Source organism: Giraffa tippelskirchi, chromosome 1 (genome assembly GCF_054371585.1).
Source record: "Giraffa tippelskirchi isolate mGirTip1 chromosome 1, T2T-mGirTip1v1.2.pri, whole genome shotgun sequence".
Classification (NCBI taxonomy): Eukaryota; Metazoa; Chordata; class Mammalia; order Artiodactyla; family Giraffidae; genus Giraffa; species Giraffa tippelskirchi.
The window spans coordinates 185,308,334-185,327,804 of record NC_137275.1 but is presented as its reverse complement, the minus strand read 5'-3'; positions in this window follow the sequence as shown (position 1 = coordinate 185,327,804).

Genomic DNA, 19,471 nt, shown 5'->3' with positions numbered 1-19,471 from the left:
TTTTGCCTGGAGAATCCTATGGGCGGAGGAACCTGGCAGGCTACAGCTCATAGGGTCACATGACTGAAGTGACTTAGCACACGTGCATAAGAACTATTTCTAGGGGACCTTCCTGGGGGTCCAATGGTTAAGAATGTGCTTTGCAATGCAGGGAATGTGGGTTCAATCCCTGGTTGGGGGCACTAAAATGCCACACACCACAGGGCAGCTAAGCCCTCTCTGAAACTACTGAGCCCACATGCTCCAGAGCCCGCACACCACAACTAGAGAGCCTTTGCTCTGCAGCAAAAGATCCCCCACGATGAAATGAAGATGCTGCATGCTGCAACTGAAACCTGATGCAGCCAAATAAATTAATTTAATAAAATTTTTTTGAAAATGGAACTATTTCTAGGTGCCTGGGATAGAGGTCATTTTTCAGATAATTTCTCCAAGCCAACACAAGTGCAGCCCTTACAGGAAGCCTGCAGTATGTGTGTGTAGACCGACAGGCTCCAACAGCATTAGCTGGTGATGGTAAGGAACCAGAACAGTAAGTCTCAACGCAGGCTCTGGGCTCTGTCTTTTCATACCCCAGATGGTTGGGCTTCCAGGCCTGGAAAGGAGATGATGACCAGGCAGGGGACCCTTGTAATCATGAATGATCATCTCCACCTTTATCTAGGAGGAGGGGGTTGGGCTCTTTCAGAGATTGTTAGGGAGAAGCTGCAGAGGCACCTGCAGCCTCCAGCTCCGCTATTGCAGGCAGGATGGTGCGACAGATATTGAACTGGGCTTCTGGTCAGAGAAACCGAGATTCTATTATTTACCCCCTGCGACAAGCAGCTTAACTTGTTTATGCTTACACTCAGTTATAGGGAAAACATGTCTACTAATCATACCTTCTCTTCCAACCTCAGAAGCTCATTGTAGGAATGAGCCAGCAGTGAGAATGGAGAGGGAGGCCCATTTGAGAACCATCTGCTGTAGAAACAATAGGATTTAGGGGTACTAGAAATAACTGAGTTTGATTCTCTTCCTTCTAAAAATGGAGACTTTGAGGCAGAGAGATTCATTCAAAGTTAATGCAGCTTTTCACTAAATTGTTAGATTGCCAATTGAAGGCAATAGGAACGCATTCACAGAAACAAGTATATGTGTTAAGACTTAGAGAAAGAATGAGTCGTTGGAAGGTAGTGAATTCCCCTTAACCTGAGGTCATCAATTACTAAAGAATTGTAGAGACCCTTTGCTGGTGCGCTCGGTTGAGTTAAGGTCCTCCTCTGGTGGCCCCTTTAGTGAAAGTGTTAGTTGCTCAGTTGTGTCCAGCTCTTTGCGACCCCATGGACTATAGCCCACCAGGCTCCCCTGTCCCTGAAATTCTCCAGGCAAGAATACTGGAGTGGGTTGCCGCTCCCTTCTCCAGGGGATCTTCCCCACCCAGGGACTGAACCTAGATCTCCTGCGCTGGAGTCAGATTCTTTAGCCTCTGAGCCACCAGGAAAGCTTCTTTATGCCTGTGTTAAACTTGACACATTGCACTACAGTTAGGATGTTTCTCCCTCCTACATTAGACATCAGCTCTTCCCAGGCAAGGCCTAGTCCTCTGTCATCCTGCATCCCCAGTACCCGGCCCAGGGCCTGGCACACAGGAGGAGCTCAGGATGCAACACTGAAGGAGCAGTCAACCCCCAGCCCAGTGAATGGACTAGATGACCTCCAAGGTTCATTTCAGAGAGCCGATAATTCTGAACTCCTGTGAGAAAGGCAGCTTGGCCTTGTGGTGTGGGGAAGATAAAAAGAATTTAGCAGAAGATGATGGCTGTGGTAAGGGAAAGGACACTCAGGGTTGGGCCTCAGAGTCCATTTTAAGAACTTTTAATTGTATTCTTACCCTGACTTCTCATTAAGGGAAAAATGATAGTTCTAGAATATCAATCGATACTATGTTGCCTGAGGAAAGAAAGGACAACTTGGGGCTGGGGAGAAGCCCAGGGGAGAGCTCTGAGGCCTTGCTGACCAGACACGGGTCCCCTGTGCATTGGGATGAGGACAGGAGTGAGGAGTGGGCACAAGTCAGCTGACTCCAGGTAATAGCCCCCCAATTATCTCTTGGGGGGAGCAAAGTGGGGTGCCCAGTGGTCCTGAGTCCCAGTCTGAGGCTGAAAGAGCCAGTGACAGCTCTGGGACAAGGCAGGAGGCAGTTAATATGTATGTTAAACATATGGAAATGAGAGCAAATAGCGGAGCTAGGGAGACAAATATTGAACAGGGTCTGGGCCTGAGACTAAACCAACACAGGGAAATGAGAGGCTGCTGAAAGTAAATGAGCTGCCAGGAGAAGACGGGGAAGACTGTAGGAGAGAGGCTGAGGATGGAGCCACCAGGAGCACCCTTCTGTCTCTGGCCACCAGCTGCCATGATTGAGCAGTGATGTCACACTCTGGCACGCATGCCAAAGTGGGGTCCAGGCAAGCTTTGGCTGAGTTTGTCATCTGTGTCCAAAGTTACGTTTCTTTGTACATTTCAATTCTCCTCAGCGCCTTCTTCCCACTTTCTGGCAACGCTCTCTGTCCTCCACTCCAATCTCCACTCCCACGAACAAGCCTGTCTCAGATAGGAAATCTCCACCAGACTCACTCTGGGTCAGAACCCTGGAGATGGCCAGCTCCAGAATGTTGGCTATAGAGATGACAGAGGGTTGGAGCAACAGGATGCTTGGACGGATCGGGAGGAGGTGAATAAGGGACTTGTCTTACTTGTCCTGAAGCTCAGCAAACTTACATTTTTTTAGTTGGAGGGTATTATTTTGCTTGTTAGTTGTGGTTATTTGGGTTGCCTTTTCCGAGGAAAAGGCAGTGGGATTCATAACCAAATATCTTCTCTTCTAGAAGTCACAAAAGTGATGGCGATTGCAATGGCATATCTGTCCAAACCATGAGAGATGAGTTGGGGCAGTAAATCTACAAGTTTTGTTCCTATCTGAGAGCACCAGGAGGCCTCAGCTGTTTGCAGGGACACTGTCAGGAAGGGCAAAATCCTCAAGTGGAGAAGTTGTGGGAGTGGTGGAGAGGGGAGCTCTGCCGTTCAAATTCAGGGATTGTTCCCTCTTATGCTTCTAATCTACCAGTTACTATGACCCATTGGGGAGATCTTGGAGGTTAGGGAAATTGTGGGAGGAGGCTAGATTCCCTCCAGGGCTCTTTTTGCTCACTCCCAACATCAGGAGTATTATGTAAAGACAGTAGGTGCCTCTTGACTGGCTTCATTTGTCAGATCTAGTTCCATATAAAACAAAGCTCTCAGGAGATGCAAACCAGGTAAGTTTTCAGTAGGTTATTTAGAATCAGAGCAGGTGAAAAGTTCCAGAGCTTGGGCCACTGGTAGGGAAACCTTTTGAAGGGGGCACTAAAAGAGCAGGTGGTAGCATGGGATCTTGGAGGCAGGAAAATGGGCCTGGAAAGGGAGTTGAAGGCTCCTGATGATAATAAGTCCATTTCGTTGTTTGTCCAAAACCAACCTGGGATAGAGCATCCTTGGTTTTTGTTTTCTAGAAGGGCTAGTGGACTTGCCAAGATTCCCATCTTATTTAGGAATCTGAGGCCATCCTGGCCCTGCTCCCGCAGCCCCAGCACTTTCCAAAACATTCTTTTCCTTCACTTCCAAGTCTATGTTACATGTCCAGAGACATGGTGACTGATCACAATTAACTTCAGTTTCACAAACCTTTATTATCTCTTCTGCCAAGTTCTATGCTAAGAGAAGTGTGTGTGTGCTCGTTCGTGTCTGACTCTTTGCAATCCCATGGATTGTAGCCCACTAGGCTCCTCTGTCTGTGGGATCCTGCAGGCAAGAATATTGATGTGGGTAGCCATTCCTTTCTCCAGGGAAACTTTCCAACCCAGGAATCAAATTCATATCTACCTGCATCTCCTGCATTAGCAGGTGGATTCTTTATCACTGAGCCACCTGGGAATCCCATGCTAAGAGGAAAGGGCAGCATAAAAGTATAAATAAGGTGTGATTTGCTCTATCTAGACAACGAATGTTGGGTATGAGGGGCAGATTCACCCACAAATGGCTGAGCTAAGACCAAATGTGATAAGGACTAATACAAAAGTTTCAAATAGATGAGTGGAGCAGAAGAGGTTCACTAGGTTTTGGTCAAGAGCGTCTGTGATGGCCCCATGAAAAACATATCATTTAAGCAAGGCCTTGATTATGGAGAGAGATATCCAGATAGAGAAAGAGAAGGGTCAATATGAACAGAGTGGTGGAAGGCAAGGCAGTGTATACTTACTCCTGGAGCTTGAAGAGAGCTAAGAATGACCAGACAATCCGAACTATATCAGGGTGGTCTTTGTGAGACAGAATGAGAGACTCAGGTACATGCTTAAGGCTATCTATTTATCATGCAAGAAGGTGGTCATCTCCAAGCCAGAAGGAGGGCTCTCACCAGGAACTTAACCAACCAGCACCATGGTGTTGGACCTCCACCCTCAGAATTCAGCATCAAGATTACCTCGACTTTTTGCTATTGTTCAGAACCATTTTCAGATTGGTTTCCAAGGCCAGCCCTTACCTGGGATACATGAGGTTGCCAGTGATTTCCCAAAGTCACAATGAGAACATTCCCCTACTTGACCCTCACATCAAGCCTCATGGAATAGAATCAGGTTTTCCAGGCCAACCCCTAAGGGATTGATCGATGCCTTGAGAACAAAAGACCTGCAATTGTGCAGCTATTGCCTGATTGGCTCAAGTGCCAATTTCCAGTCTTCCCAGGCAAAGAAAACTAAGGAAATGAAGCCCACAGTCTATTTGGACAAGCTAATGGACCTAAGTGACTTAGTGCTTGGAACACAGTAGGTGCTCAGTGTCTTTTGTTATTATCAGTATTAGTGAATCTTTATTAAAACACTATGAGACATGTTTTGTTAGTTTTTATTATTCCCATTACATATATGAATATACTGAAGCTCACAGAGATTAGATAATTGTTCCAAGGTTTTATGGCTAATTGGTGGAGAGCCAGCATTGGAATCCCAGTTTGATTCTAAAGTCTATGTTCTTCCCACCATGTCTACTGCCAGAAACAGTTCAGCTGCCAGGTGAAGACAAGGGTTCTTGGATCTCAGCCAAAGGACATTGAACCATCATGGTGCCAGGGCTGGAGAGGGTGGCAAAGACCTCATCCACTCACAGCTCTCTCCTATAATTAGAACCTAATTGTCTCTGTAACACCTTCATTGGAAAGTCATCAGTGTGTTGGCCAGGCAGTCTGCTGTGGGTTGGGAAGCTCCCTGAGAAGCCCAAGAAGAATCAAGCTGATATGAGCATCTCTTTGCCTCCAGCCCACACACTCTGGCCCTCTACAGTAGGCCTCTCTTGGGGTATCCTGGCCTGGCTCCCCATTCTTACCCCAGAAGTGGTATCTGCAGCCTCTCTGCTGCTTTTACAAATGTTATGTCTCTTTGGGGAATAGAAGGCACATGTCCTGGGAATATCTTATGTGGTAGAGTATCACTTGGATTGGCACCTTGGCCAAGCTTTCTTGACTGTCTAGTTCTAGCCATGGGGAACTCAGAATGGCTCACCAAAAACTATACTGAATTCTGTCTCCATATGGGAAGACATTTTTTCCTTTTCCTTCTTTCTGAGATAATGCTCTTGCCTCTACTTGTCTCCCCTCCCTGGAGCTGGGGCCACAAGTCTACCACCAGGAGCCATTTGAGCCTGACTTACAGTGTAATGCCTGCAATGGAGTCAATTATGTCCCCCACAAATTCATATACTGAAGTCCTAACCCCGAGGATGATGGCATATGGAAACGGGGTCTTGGGGGAGGTAATTAGGGTTAGATGACAATGTAGTGGGGGTTAGGGTTCCCATGATGGGATTAATGGCTTAATAAGATTGAAGATAAAAGGAGAAGCGGGTGGCAGAAGATGAGATGGTTAGATAGCATGACTGACTCAATGGACATGAATTTGGGCAAACTCTGGAAGACAGTGGAGGACAGAGGAGTCTGGTGTGCTCCAGTCCATGGGGTCACAAAGAGTCAGAAACAACTTAGCAAGTGAACAACAACAACAAAGAAGAGACAGAGGCTATGTCTTCGTTATGCAAGAAGGACGTTGTCGCCAAGCCAGAAAGAGGGCCCTCACCATGGTGCTGAATTGACCAGCACCACAATACTGGACTTTCAGGCTCAGAATTCAGCATCAAGGTAACCTTGACCTTTTGCTATGGTTCAAAACCATTTTTAGCTTGCTTTCCAAGGCTGTGACTTTCCTGGTATATAGGAGCATTAGTTTTTGGACTGGAGCCTTTACCTAGATTTCTCATCCAGTATTCCATTGCCTCAAGGCTGGGTCCCTACCTTGCTTTCTTTACCAATCTTTTGAGTTTCTGCACCTAAATTCCAGGGGCCCTTCTACTCCAAACAGGCTTCTCTGACCATGAGCATGCATTTATGTCTTCATCCTCACATTTGGCAGCCTCTGATCCTCATCACAGATTGCCCTACCTCCTCTCCAGGTCACCGCCCGTTGACCCTGGCAGGTCCTTCTTGATACTGAACACTGCCTATCTCCTTTTACCATACTCTTCAGAATCAGACCCTTCCCTCCTTGCCTGCCTAATGCTAGAGTTTGAAATATGTCTGAGCGTGCGTGCATGTGAGTGCTAAGTCGCTTCAATTGTGTCCAGCTCTTTGCAGCCCCGTGGATTGTAGCACGCCAGCCTCCTCTGTCCATGATGATTCTCCAGGCAAGAATATTGGAGTGGGTTTCCGTGTCCTCCTCCAGTGGATCTTCCCAACCCAGGGATCAAACCCTCATCTATTACATCTCCTGCAATGGCAGAGGGGTTCTTTACTACTAGTGCCACTTGGGAAGCCCTCACAGTATGTCTACAGATCCCCAGTTCTCCAATTCTCAACTGCAACTGATGGCAGAGGCCTTTATGCCAGTGCTGGATGGGGCTTCATGGACAGGTGGGCATTGGCTGATTTGAAGCTCTAATAAGAATTTCCATTTCAAATCCCATGTGATCTAAACATACATTTTAGTGAAACTTGAGCAAACTTCATATTCCACCAATATTTGCAAAGTAAGAGAGAAAGTCAAGTCATTATGGAATGATACGCTATTAGCCTACATTAGTGAAAGCAGCCTAACACAAATCCATTCCTCGTGGTCCTGACTCTGCCCCAGCCTGTCTGGCAGAGCTGCCTGGTACCTGAGGGCATCTTCAGCTCCTATCCTGTGCTTGGATGCCATGGAGACAGGGAGAGAAGGTCTTCTGAGAGATGCAAAGAAGAACTCTCACAGGTTATAGGCAGAATCAGTCAAAGAGCTTGACTAGGCTGGAGGCTGGAAGAGATGAGATTGCAGAGAAGTGCTATCTGGTTGTGGCTCTCAGTCACTGGACTTCTGACAATGACCAGGGATGGTGGCTGAAGGTGATGAATGTGGTGCCAAATACATTTGAGACCTTTAGGTTCATAACTATCCCTCATCACAATGCAACGTAGACAGAACCATGCTCTCCTTCCATACCCACTTCCTACACTCTTTAACACTGATGTCAATCTATAACAAATCCTCTCTTCTTTCTCATCAAGGATAAAGATGATGTCTATTTTAACCTGATCTGACCTTAGAACGCATATGTTAGCAATAAAAGCTAACTGGGATAAGGGAAAATAGAATTCACCTCCCTCACATCCAACATGGTATGGGATTCTGTTTCCCTAAGAAGATGTGGGTACTTTCTAGCACTCTTAGAAACTTCTGCAGAGGACCCTGAAGGAATCTTTGGTGATCCAGCTAGAGAAAGTCTTGGTCCAGGTGAGACTGACAGGCAGCTGACAAGGGATTCAGTTGATAAAACCAGTGGGATGCTGTCCCCAGGGGGCTGAGTCTGGGGTACTCCCTTCACCAGAGTCCCCCGTGACCAACCCTTTGCCCCATTATTTTAGCAACAAAAACTCGTGTAATAGCTCAGGGAGGCTCACAGATGCTAGTTATTACCTAAGGCCACAGCTCTATTCAGCTTTACAGGTGGCTCAGTGGTAAAGAACTTGCCTGCCAATGCAGGAAACACAGGAGACTTGGGTCCAACCCCTGAGTCAGGAAGATCCTTTGGAGGAGGAAATGGCAACCCACTCCAGTATTCTTGCCTGAAAAATTCCATGGACAGATGAGCCTGGAGGGCCACAGTCCATGGGGTCGGAAAGAGTCAGATATGACTGAAGCGACTTAGCACACATACACACTCACAGCTCTGTTCAAAGCTGGACCTAAATGTTATGATTTGCACCCCCTGGAAAGCCCTTCTCTGGTCCTCATTTCCTCATCTGCCATGTCCTGAAATTCCTTCATTAGCCAGCCACTCATTAACTCAGAATATCAGACCTGGAAACAACTAGAAGGTCATCTAGTATGTTCATTTTCAAACTTTCTCTGTTCAGAGACCCCTTGGAAAATCTGATGGAAATTACTGACTATTTCCCAGGCATATGTACAAAATAACCATACATGTGAATCCTCTTTACAATTTGTAGAAAATTCCTGGATTCCCCAGACCCATTTATGGGTCCCAGGTTAAGACCTCTTGGTCTAAGTCCTATCTCTACGTTTCTTAAATGAACCATAGAGGCAGAGATGATAAGCAACTTGCCCAGGGTCACTTCTCCAAAGCTTCATTAAATCCTTGGGCTGGACCTTTTCTAGGCTTCCTGAGTTCCCTCTGAATGTGAGCATACTCTTAGGGGGTAACCCTTTTAAGATGGTAAAGAATATGCATGCAATGCAGGAGACCCAGGTTCTGTCCCTGGGTTGAGCAGATTCCCCTGGAGGAGAGTATGGCAACCCACTTCAGTATTTTTGCCTGGGAAATCTCAAGGACAGTGGAGCCTGGTGGGCTACAGTCCAAGGGGTCGCAAAGAGTCAGACACGGCTGAGTGACTAAACAACAACACCAAGCTGTTCTTCGAAATTCAGTGTTATTCTGGGGAGACTGGTGGCCCAGGCCCGTACCTGTAACCTGACACTGCGTGCCAGAGGCAGGTTGTGCTAATTTTGTGCTTCCCTTTTATTGCTTCTCAACCAGGCTTCTTCCTGGCTGGGCCTGAGTCTTAGGGCTCCTGTCAGGAAACAGGATGCCGACAGCAGAGAAGTTTGGGCCTTAAATAACTGCCTCCCCAGCACAAGGTGAGCCACGGCCATTCCCCTGGCCTTCCTGCTGCCTGGCACTGGCTCCTGTGCCAGCGGCTGTGAGGGCAGCTTGCCCCCTGCTGGCAGCCCAGCCTGGGAAAGCCACCCTCTGGATATTGGGCTGCAGAGTCAGGGGTCAGCCTTCAGCCAGGCCTGAAAAGAGGCCAGCCTAAGACTTGATGACTGTGGCAGGGCCATAGCCACTTTCTCCAGGCAAGAGGCATTAGGGTGAATCAGAATTCAGTGGTGAAGCGGCAACCTCCTGTCCACACAGAAACACACACACTGTTCTGCTGAACATGAACCTGAAGGGCAGCTTGATAAACTGGGAAATGAAAAAGGGAAGGGGGTGGATGAAAGGGGTGAAGGAGGAGAGGTTGGTGAAGGCAAAAGTGTGCATCATGGCACCTACACAAGGCTTGGTTTTATGTGTGTGAGAGAGAAACAGAGATAAAGAGATGGAGAGACATAGAGGAAAGAAAGAAAGACAGACAAGAGATGAAGAGAGAGAAATGCACTGGGAGAATATAGATGTATTTGCTTAGTGCCATTCAGCCTCCTCCCTTTGGGCTGAGACCTTTGAAATCTCTCCTGCGCCCAAGGCAGAACACAAAGCCCAGACCAGCTCGGCGGGAAGCTGAAGCAGGTAAACTATAGAGACTGCCAGGCCTGCTGCAGGCCTTGGAGTCAGAGCTCCCCAGTAAAGGGTGTAGAGCAGGCAAATCTCTTATCTTTCCAGAACAGTTAAACTTTCCCCCCCTACCATCTATATCCAGCACACACAGAATCCAGCCCTTCTAGGCAGGGCTGCCCTGTTCCCATTTATAGCGGCTGCTCGCCTTTCAATTGGGTCTTAAGATGCAATTGCCTCAAATTGCAAAGGTTTGGTCAGCTTTTGAGTGGAAGCAAATTTTGCAGCAGGGGGAGGGAATGTAGGAAGCAGGGGAGGGGGAAGGGAGACAGAGGGGAAAAGCTGAAATAGAAAAATTGCTGAAAGGCCTCCTGCAGCCTGTCAGGAGTATTAACTTAGGATGATGTAGGAGAAACGGCTAAGTGGTTTCTGTGTCAGCTACACTGAATCAAACTTGTTCAAATATATGCATGGGAGTGTGCATGGCAGCAAGCCGAGCCCACCTCAGGAATGGAAAACAGCCTCTTAGTTTTAGGGTTTTTTTTTTTTATGTTTTGCAAATATGAGAAATGCTACTCATAAATTAGATTAGAAAGAGGGAGAGCTGTGGAGGAAGGGGTTGTCTGGCCCTCTGCTGGAGGGATAGGGAGAGAAGGGGCTGGGAAGCCAGGCTCTGGCTATCTCAGAAAGAAAAGGGAGGTAGGGAGGTGGAGGGCTGTGGCTGCTGGGTCTGGGAGACGCTGGGGGAGAGATGCGCTGAGTTCCCCACCCAGAGTGGGAGAGAGAATGCCAGGGCCCTGGAAGGAAACAATATACTCTAACAACTGATCAAAAGGAGAAAAACCCCTGCACTTGCCTCCCTCCAGATCCCCAGATTCCTCTACCCTCTGCTCCCCAAGACAGAGGGCAGCCCAGAGAGATTGAACACCTGTCCAAGGGATTCTGGGCCCACCTTTAGCATAGCCCGCTAACCTCAGACATCGCTCCTCTATTTTGAGTGCTTGCTGCATGACAGGTACTTTGGAGATTAATTTATTTGTAAAACATTTAATAAGTACGTATAGTACAAACGATGGACCAGGCATTGTCTTAGTACTTAAGGGATATTAATTCGTTGAACTATTGTGACTGCCTTATGGTGTCATTTTACAAAGAAGAAAAATGAGGCCTAAGAAGGTAGACTTGCCCAGAGACACATCCTGTGGTGACAGCTAACAGTCACATCTTTGTATAATCTGCCCTCCTGGAGTCAGAAGACATGCAGCTTGTTTCTTTTTGTTTGTTTTTGTTCTTGTTTTTTAATTAATTTTCACTGGAGTATAGTTGATTTACAATGTTGCGTTAGTTTCAGGTGTACAGCAAAGTAAATCAGTTACACATATACATATATTCACACTTTTAGATTCTTTTCCCATATAGATCATTACAGACTGTTGAGTAGAGTTCCCTGTGCTATCCAGTAGGTCCTTATTAGTTATTTATTGTATACATAGTAATGTGTTCATGATAATCCCAATCTCCCAATGTATCCTGCCCACTCCACCCCACCCCCCACTTTCCCTGCTGACAACCAGAAGTTTCTTTTCTATATCTGTGACTCTATTTCTGTTTTGTAAATAAGTTCATGTCTGCTAGTATTTTAGATTCCACATATAAGTGATACCCTACGATATTTGTCTTTGTCTGTTTGATGTCACTCGATATGATAGTCTCTAGGTTGTGAACTGTGGTGTTGGAGAAGAGTCTTGAGAGTCCCTTGGACTGCAAGGAGATCAAACCAGTCAATCCTAAAGGAAATCAGTCCTGAATATTCATTGAAAGGACTGATGCTGAAGCTGAAACTCCAATAATTTGGCCACCTGATGCAAAGAACTGACTCAATGGAAAAGATCGTGACGCTGGGAATGATTGAAGGCAGAGGAGAAGGGGGCAACAGAGGATGAGATGGTTGGATGGAATCACCAACTCGATGGACATGAGTTTGAGCAAGCTCCGGGAGTTGGTGATAGACAGGGAGGCCTGGCATGCTGCAGTCCATGAGGTCACAAAGAGTTGGACATGACTGAGCAACTGAACTGAGGTTCATCCATGTCACTGTAAATAGCATTATTTTGTCCTTTGATGGCTGAGTAACATTCCATTGTATATAAGTCACTCAGTCATGTCTGACCCCTTATGACCCCATGGACTGTGGCCCACGAGGCTCCTCCATCTATGTGGATTTTCCAGGCAAAAACACTGGAGTGGGTTGCTATGCCCTCTTCCAGGGTATCTTCCCAATCCAGGGATTGAACCTCCCATATTGGAGGCAGATTCTTTACTATCTGAGCCACCAGGGAAGCCCAAGGCATATAAGTACACCTTGTTTATCTGTCAATGGACATTTAAGTTGTTTCCCTAATGAGGAACATGCCAAGACTTGCTTCTAACCAATAAAATATGGCAAAGGTGATGGGATATCATTCCGTGATTATGCTGTGGAGATGGAAAACTCTAACTTGGGAGTCCTTCATGGCCCTGTCGTGGGTGGGGAGGGCCACATGGCTGGGAACTGAGGGTGGCTTCAAGGAACTGAGGGCCTCAGTCCTACAACCAAAAGGAACTGAATTCTGCCAACATTAGCAAGCCTGGAAGAGGGCCCCAGGCTTTGATGAGATTATAGCCTCAGCTGACATCACAACTGCTGCTTGGAAGGACTCTGAACAGAGGAACCAGCTAAGTGGTGCCAGGGGCTCAGGCCCATGGAAACTGAGCTAAGAAACATATGTGGTTTTAACACACTAGTTATGTGGCATTGGAAACATAATACCTTGCCTGAGCTGACTTTGGAACCCTTTGCCTTAGGGTTGTTCTATGCTATTACTTACATAGCCATGGCTTCTCACAATTTGCACAGTAACTCTTAAGATAAGGTTTTTCTAAAGGCCTGCCCAATGTACCTCTTCTCTGATGTTTTTTAAACTTCCTTCGCAATTTCCTCTTGCTTTTCTTGCAATTTTTTTTAACATGTCCTTTGTTCTCTGCCTTCCTCCTCTCCTCCCCTTTGCATCCTGAATTCAACCTCCTATGGTTTCCCTGATGTCCCAACTCACTGCTTTTTATCCTGACCCTCGTTAAGAGTTTAATAACTGCCAGGAAAGGTGATGGGCATGGAAAGAACAAGATTTTTCCTTACCTTCCTTCTCTGTTCCCTTGCTTCTTTCTTTATTGTTTTTTTTTTTTCTATGTATTTGGCTGCACCAGGTCTTACTTGTGACATGCAGGTTCCTAGGTGAGGCATCGGGATCTAGTTCCCTGACCAGGAATTGAACACACGCCCCCTGAAAAGGGAATGCATAGTCTTATCCACTGGACTTTAGGGCAAGTCTCTTCTTTGCTTGTTCTGTAATTTGTTCTAGAACTTAATTTTTATATGCTCATTGCTGGTCTTGATGGTCAGCAGCCTGGCATCAGAAGTTTCCATCCCATCCTAGCAATGATGTGGGAGGAGATATCTGATTCCAGGGTCTCAGGAGCATGTGGGACACTTGACTGGTGAGCACGTGTCATGCTCTCTGCTGGGTTCCCTCTAAGAGATGCCCCTTCAAGACCTTCCTTCCCACCTTCACGTGGCAGTTGACACCAGCTCCACAGCAAGGGATGTGCCCCTCCTCCCCTTTACCGGTTCACCATCTCACCCCAGCATCTGACATCACCCCAGCTAAAGCATTCCTCCTTCCTCTGTGCTGATGGTTTAGGGGTGACAGCCTGGAGGGAATGTCTGCCCCTCCACTGACCTCCTCCATCTGGCCTCTCTCTCAGACAGAAACTGGGAAGACAGTCAGTGAAGAAAAAGTTCCTGGCACATTCACCAGAAGGTGGGTAAACTCTGCCAGGATTGCTTGTCCCCTGGCCAGAGGAAGGGTGGCATGGTGCCTGGGAGCTTTCAAGGGCCCTTGTTATGATAGCAAACAATGAAACCACTCTCAGTCCGGATTCTTTACAATTTACCTTCTCCATTCCCAGCCTGGACCTCTGAGAGACCATTTTGGGCAGACCTCAGTACCTTTGCTTATGCACACAAACATGCATGTATACACACATGTACAAGCACCCACTGCACACACACACACACATGCACACATATACATGCATGTGAGCACATGTATACATATGCAGACACATATGTGCACATGAAAACATACACTTATACACATGTATATGCAATGCCCTCACACATACACAGGCACTTGAAAATGCACACACATATATATACATGCACACACATACATGTGCACACACAAGCATACACACACTCATACACCTGTATACACAAACACACCCACACATACACATGACCACACAAACATACATGCACAAACACACATACACACATGCTTGTGCGCACACAATCATACATACTCACCCATATACATGCACATACACAAATATACTTATAGACACACATGCACACACAAACATATTGATACATATACATATAAACATGCAAACACACTTACACACATGTACACACATATGCTCACATGTATATTTGGATATTTGACCCAGGAGCCAAACCCTTTATTCCCTTGATATTTCTGCCTAAGCTTTAGACACTTCCAGCTCTCCTCTGGGAACTGTCCTTTCCACCTGAAGCTTAAACCTCCTTAATTTGATATGCTTTTCTATGCTCTGAACAGTGTATATAGGATAAAAACACCAATCTCTACATGGAGTTCCTCTAAGAATCAACTGAGATAATGTATGTGAGCATGTTTTCTGGGGTGGAAAGGGATAAACAAATTAACTGCAGCCGAATGTCCCAGCAGGGCCCCGGTTCATTTGGTCTTTGTGCAAACAGAAGGGATGAGGGTCCAGGGAGCCTACCTTTTGCATACTTGTTCTGTATTAGGACTTTTTAAAAATACTGAGAAAATAATTTTTTCCTCTTTATAGATACCAGGCTTGCTTTTCCTGCATCGCTTCTTGTTATTGTGATGGGACAGGGCATCAGAAGAGATACAGACTCCCTGTGGTGAGAGTACAGTGGGTACAGGTCATTTTCCTCCTGTTTATGCCAAGTGACTGACTTTCAGTAAGGGAGGAGGGGCCATTTAGAGCCAAAGACTGAAGAGGCTGGACTTTGTCTATCTGGATCCGATAGTCCTGCTAAGGAGCCAGGCTTCAAGTATGAGGCATTCTTTCCCATACATCCAGGTGGCCCCCCAGACCACACACAGGCCCAGAACTGTGTAGGCTCAGACAGAGCAGGTGTCTCCATCAGCTGCACAGGGGCACTGAGCACGTCCCCCAGGGGAAACAGTTTCTGTGCATGGTTCTCAGGTGCAATGAGAAGACTTTCCAGAACATGCCCATGGGGAGTACCCTGCAGTCAGGACCCAATTACCATTGCCTCTTGGGGATTATTGCTGACAGGACCTGCCCACCTATACCCACAGGTGGTGAAGCCCCAGGTATTCAGTTGTAGATTGTTGTTTCTTTCATAGTGATCATCCCCAAAGGAAGGTGTACAACTTCCCAGTTTGAAGATATGGGTTCTGTTCCCTCCCTAACATCTTGTGAGCTTCTTGCCTGTTATCTGCTTCATTTCTTATGATGCTAAAGGAATCCCAAAACCCAAACTCAGAACTGTTGTGCTTCATCTTCAAATATTTATGAAGTACCGTAAGTGTTCCTAAAATAGTCCACACTCATCACTGTTCTCACGTAGGATGTTGGGTATACATTAGAAGGAAGTGCCCCCTTGGGCCAGGAAAGTGATAAAAGTCACCAAAAAATGACTCCTTCTTTGGGCTAATAAATTAGAAAAAGAGCTTATGGTTTGGGAATTCCCATCCCTACTTTGCACACCAAAGGTTAAAATCCTATTCCTTCTACAGAGAACTCACAGCCAAATTAAAGAGACAAGACAGACAAAAAATGCATCTGATTACATATGGCCTTAAAAGGTTTTGTATGTGACAAGGGGTGGGGTCATCCTGTAAGTCTTCTTGGAGGAGGTTGGAGGCTGAGAAAGTCCTGGAAGATAGGGAAAGATAAAGCTAAGGGCATGTCTTCCTGATAGTTCTCCTTTGCATCAGAGAGAAAACAGCACCACTTATAACAATTTCAGACACGCAAAAGTGGTTCAAATCTGTGGTTGGAAAATCCCAGGATTCTATCATCAATAGAAACTAATTTAGAAAATATGTAAAATGTTAAGCAATTTGAAATCCATGAAACTGACATCAGCAGATTGAGGTTGTACCTTGAACTCCTCCAGGAATGATGGTCCAATGCCATCAAAACAGTACTATTGTGATGTTATTGTTGTTTAGTCTCTAAGTTGTAGCCAACACTTTTGTGACCCCACGGACTATAGTCCTCCAGGCTCCTCTGTCTATAGGATTTCCCAGGCAAGAATACTGGAGTAGGTTGCCATTTCCTTTTCCATGGTATCTTCTTGACCCAGGGATTGAACCTGCCACTCCTGCATTGCAAGGAGATTTTTTTTTTTTTTTAACCGCTGAGCCACAGGGAAGCCCACTATTGTGATAACGATCTGAATAATTACCATTTGTGAAATACTTGCTATCTGCTAAGCAGAGGATGAGATGGTTAGATAGCATCACCAATTATACGGACCGGAATCTGAACAAACTCCGGGAGACAGTGAAGAAGAGGGGAGCCTGGCATGCTGCACTCCATGGGGTCACAAAGAATTGGACATGACTTAGTGACTGAACAGTAACAACAAAGCACTATACTGTGTGCTTTGAATGTAATATCCCATTTAATGTTCATGACACTCTAACAAACTATACATTAGATTTACAACTTTATAAATAAGTAAACAGGCTCAGAGTAAACAATGATAAGGAGAACCCTTATGTTGTGTTTACTATATTCCAGGCACCATTACATATATATATATATATATATATATATATATATATATATATATATAATCTCCTCATGGTATATACTGGAAAAGACCTTGATGCCAGGAAAGATTGAAGGTAGGAGGAGAAGGGGATGACAGAGGATGAGATGGTTGAATGGCATTACTGACTCAATGGATATGAGTTTGAGCAAGCTCCTGGAGATAATGAAGGATAGTGAAGGATAGAGAAGTCTGCCATGCTGCAGTCCATGGGGTGGCAAAGAGTCAGACACGGTTTAGTGATTGAACAATAACAACAATCCTCATAGTGACTTACTTAATCTTTACTTGATCCTCAGAGCAACTGTTTGAAGTAGTTATACTATTTTTGCCAGATGTTATTGATGAGGAAAATTAAGCCCAAAGACTTTAAGTTACCTAAGATTTTTTTTTAAATGTTCAGGAACCCATGGTTGGCAAATGAGAATCACCATTCAAGCCCAGGCTGATGGGTCTGCTAAGTCCAGCTTTGCCTGCCCTAACGTAGGGCAGCCCAGCTCCAAGTTTTCCACAAAAGGAGTCCTAACAGCAGAGGCATGAACACTCCCCACCCCCAGGGTCCTGGGAGTATTGCCTAAGGTAGCTAGCTGTCAGTGTGAAATTTTCTTTGAAGTCATGTGTTTTTTCTTAGAAATTTTGGGTGAATTTTGCTTTCTACTCCATAATGCATATTTTAACGTAAAAAAAGTAGTGTTTTGATTTTTACTGTTGTTCTCAAAACTTTGAGGAAAGAGAATGCTCCAGGAAGCTGTATAATGCTGACCCCATGGTTTTGTTGAGGCTTCCCAGGTGGCGCTAGTGGTAAAGAACCCTCCTACCAATGCAGGAGACATTAGAGACATGAGTTTGATCCCTGGGTCTGGAAGATCCCCTGGAGTAGGGCATGGCAACTCACTCCAGTATTCTTGCCTAGGGAATTTCTTGGACGGAGGAACCTGGTGGGCTACAGTCCATGGGGTCACAAAGAGTCACAAAGGATTGGACACACACACATGATTTTGCTGACCTCCTGGCCCACATTTTGGTGCTCCTGGGTTTACATCTGCCCCATTGCAAGAGTAGTTGAAATGGAAGGAATGTGGCTTTCAAAATCAGGGAGATCAGAACTCAGATCCTGGCTCCATCTTTCCCCCAAGTGCTGTGACCTATTGCTCCACGGCTCTGAGCAAATCTCTGTGTAAATCAGAGATAACATAACAGGTGCCTGTCTGAACGCCATTACAGGATTGATGTGAAGCATCAGCCACTTAGTAAGAGCTCCGTAAGTGGCACCATCTCACTTGACTACTTAGGGTTTGCCATGCCTTTATCACCCAGCATGGGGGAAGGGTACCACTTTGTTGAGCAGGTCACCTCTATGCTCCTTTACTGCTTGTTTTTGGTGTTGGCGGTGGGAGAGATGCTGTTTGTTTGTTTGTTTTTTTCCTGGGGAGGAGCTCTGTACATAATGTCTATTCCCCACAAGCCTACCCCATCCACGGGGTTTATGTGGAAACTGGACACTTTCTGTCTCTCTTTCATCCAGATTTAAATCATTTGCTGGCTGAGACAAGGAGTTGTTTTCTACTGACTGGTGGTTCTGCTCAGAAGAAAGGCAAGCTTGAAGTGTAAGGATAATATACATACTGCCTGTGTGTGTGCTATGCTAAGTCGCTTCAGTCTTGTCTGACTCTTTGGGACCCCATGGGCTATAGCCCACCAGGCTCCTCTGACCGTGGGATTCTCCAGGCAAGAATACTGGAGTAGATTGCCATGCCCTCCTCCAGAGGATCTTCCCCACCGAAGGATTGGATCCATGTCTTTTATATCTCCTGCCTCCACAGGCAGATTCTTTACCACTAGCACCACCTAGGAAGCAATATACATACTGTGTTTATATTATTGGGTCGGCCGAAGAAAGTTTTTGGCCAACCCCATATATTCAAACCTCTCCTTTGAACACTTTCTAAGAGTTTCTAAATCGCTAACCAAGGCTTAAGCAGAGAGGAATCTTACTAGGTTGGGTGGGCCCCTGGAGGGTCATAAAGAACTCCTTTATCCTTTGGGCAACTTGATGTTTGCAGGAAAGTCAGTTAATTTGCTGAACCATAATCTTCTCTTTTGTAAAATAAAGCTAGCATGTTAGATATGATTATTAAAAATGCTTTATCACACTGATTAGAATGACTTTTGTAAAAATTTAAAAAACAATGTGCTGGCAAGGATGCGGAAAAATTGGAAATCTCTGTACCATTGATGGGAATGTAAATGGTGCAGCTGCTGTGAAAAGCAGTATGGCAGTTCCTTGAGAAGTTAAACACACATTTACAGCATGACACCACAATTCCCTGTCTAGGTATGTGCCATAATGAGGCAGGGACACGAACAGATGTTCATACACCATTGTTCATAGCAGCATTATTCGCAATCAAAGGGTAGACTCTGCAAAGTGCTTCTGAGATCTTCGGACTGTGTTAATATCAATAGCAGTGTGACTATAGAAATCTGAAGACTAGGAACGTGTACCTCTCTACCAATGAATGTCACTGCCATACAAGATCCCTGAGAAAGCCTTCCATGTGGAATACGTAGACCTTCAAGTATTCTTGCCTCCCTCTTTCAATGCCTTTGCTCAATCACCACTACCATTGAGCCAGGCCAGCAAAGGTTCATGGAGTAGGGAATAGCAGGATTTTGTGGAGAAGGTGACAGGGATGGGATTGGAGGGGTATAGACCAA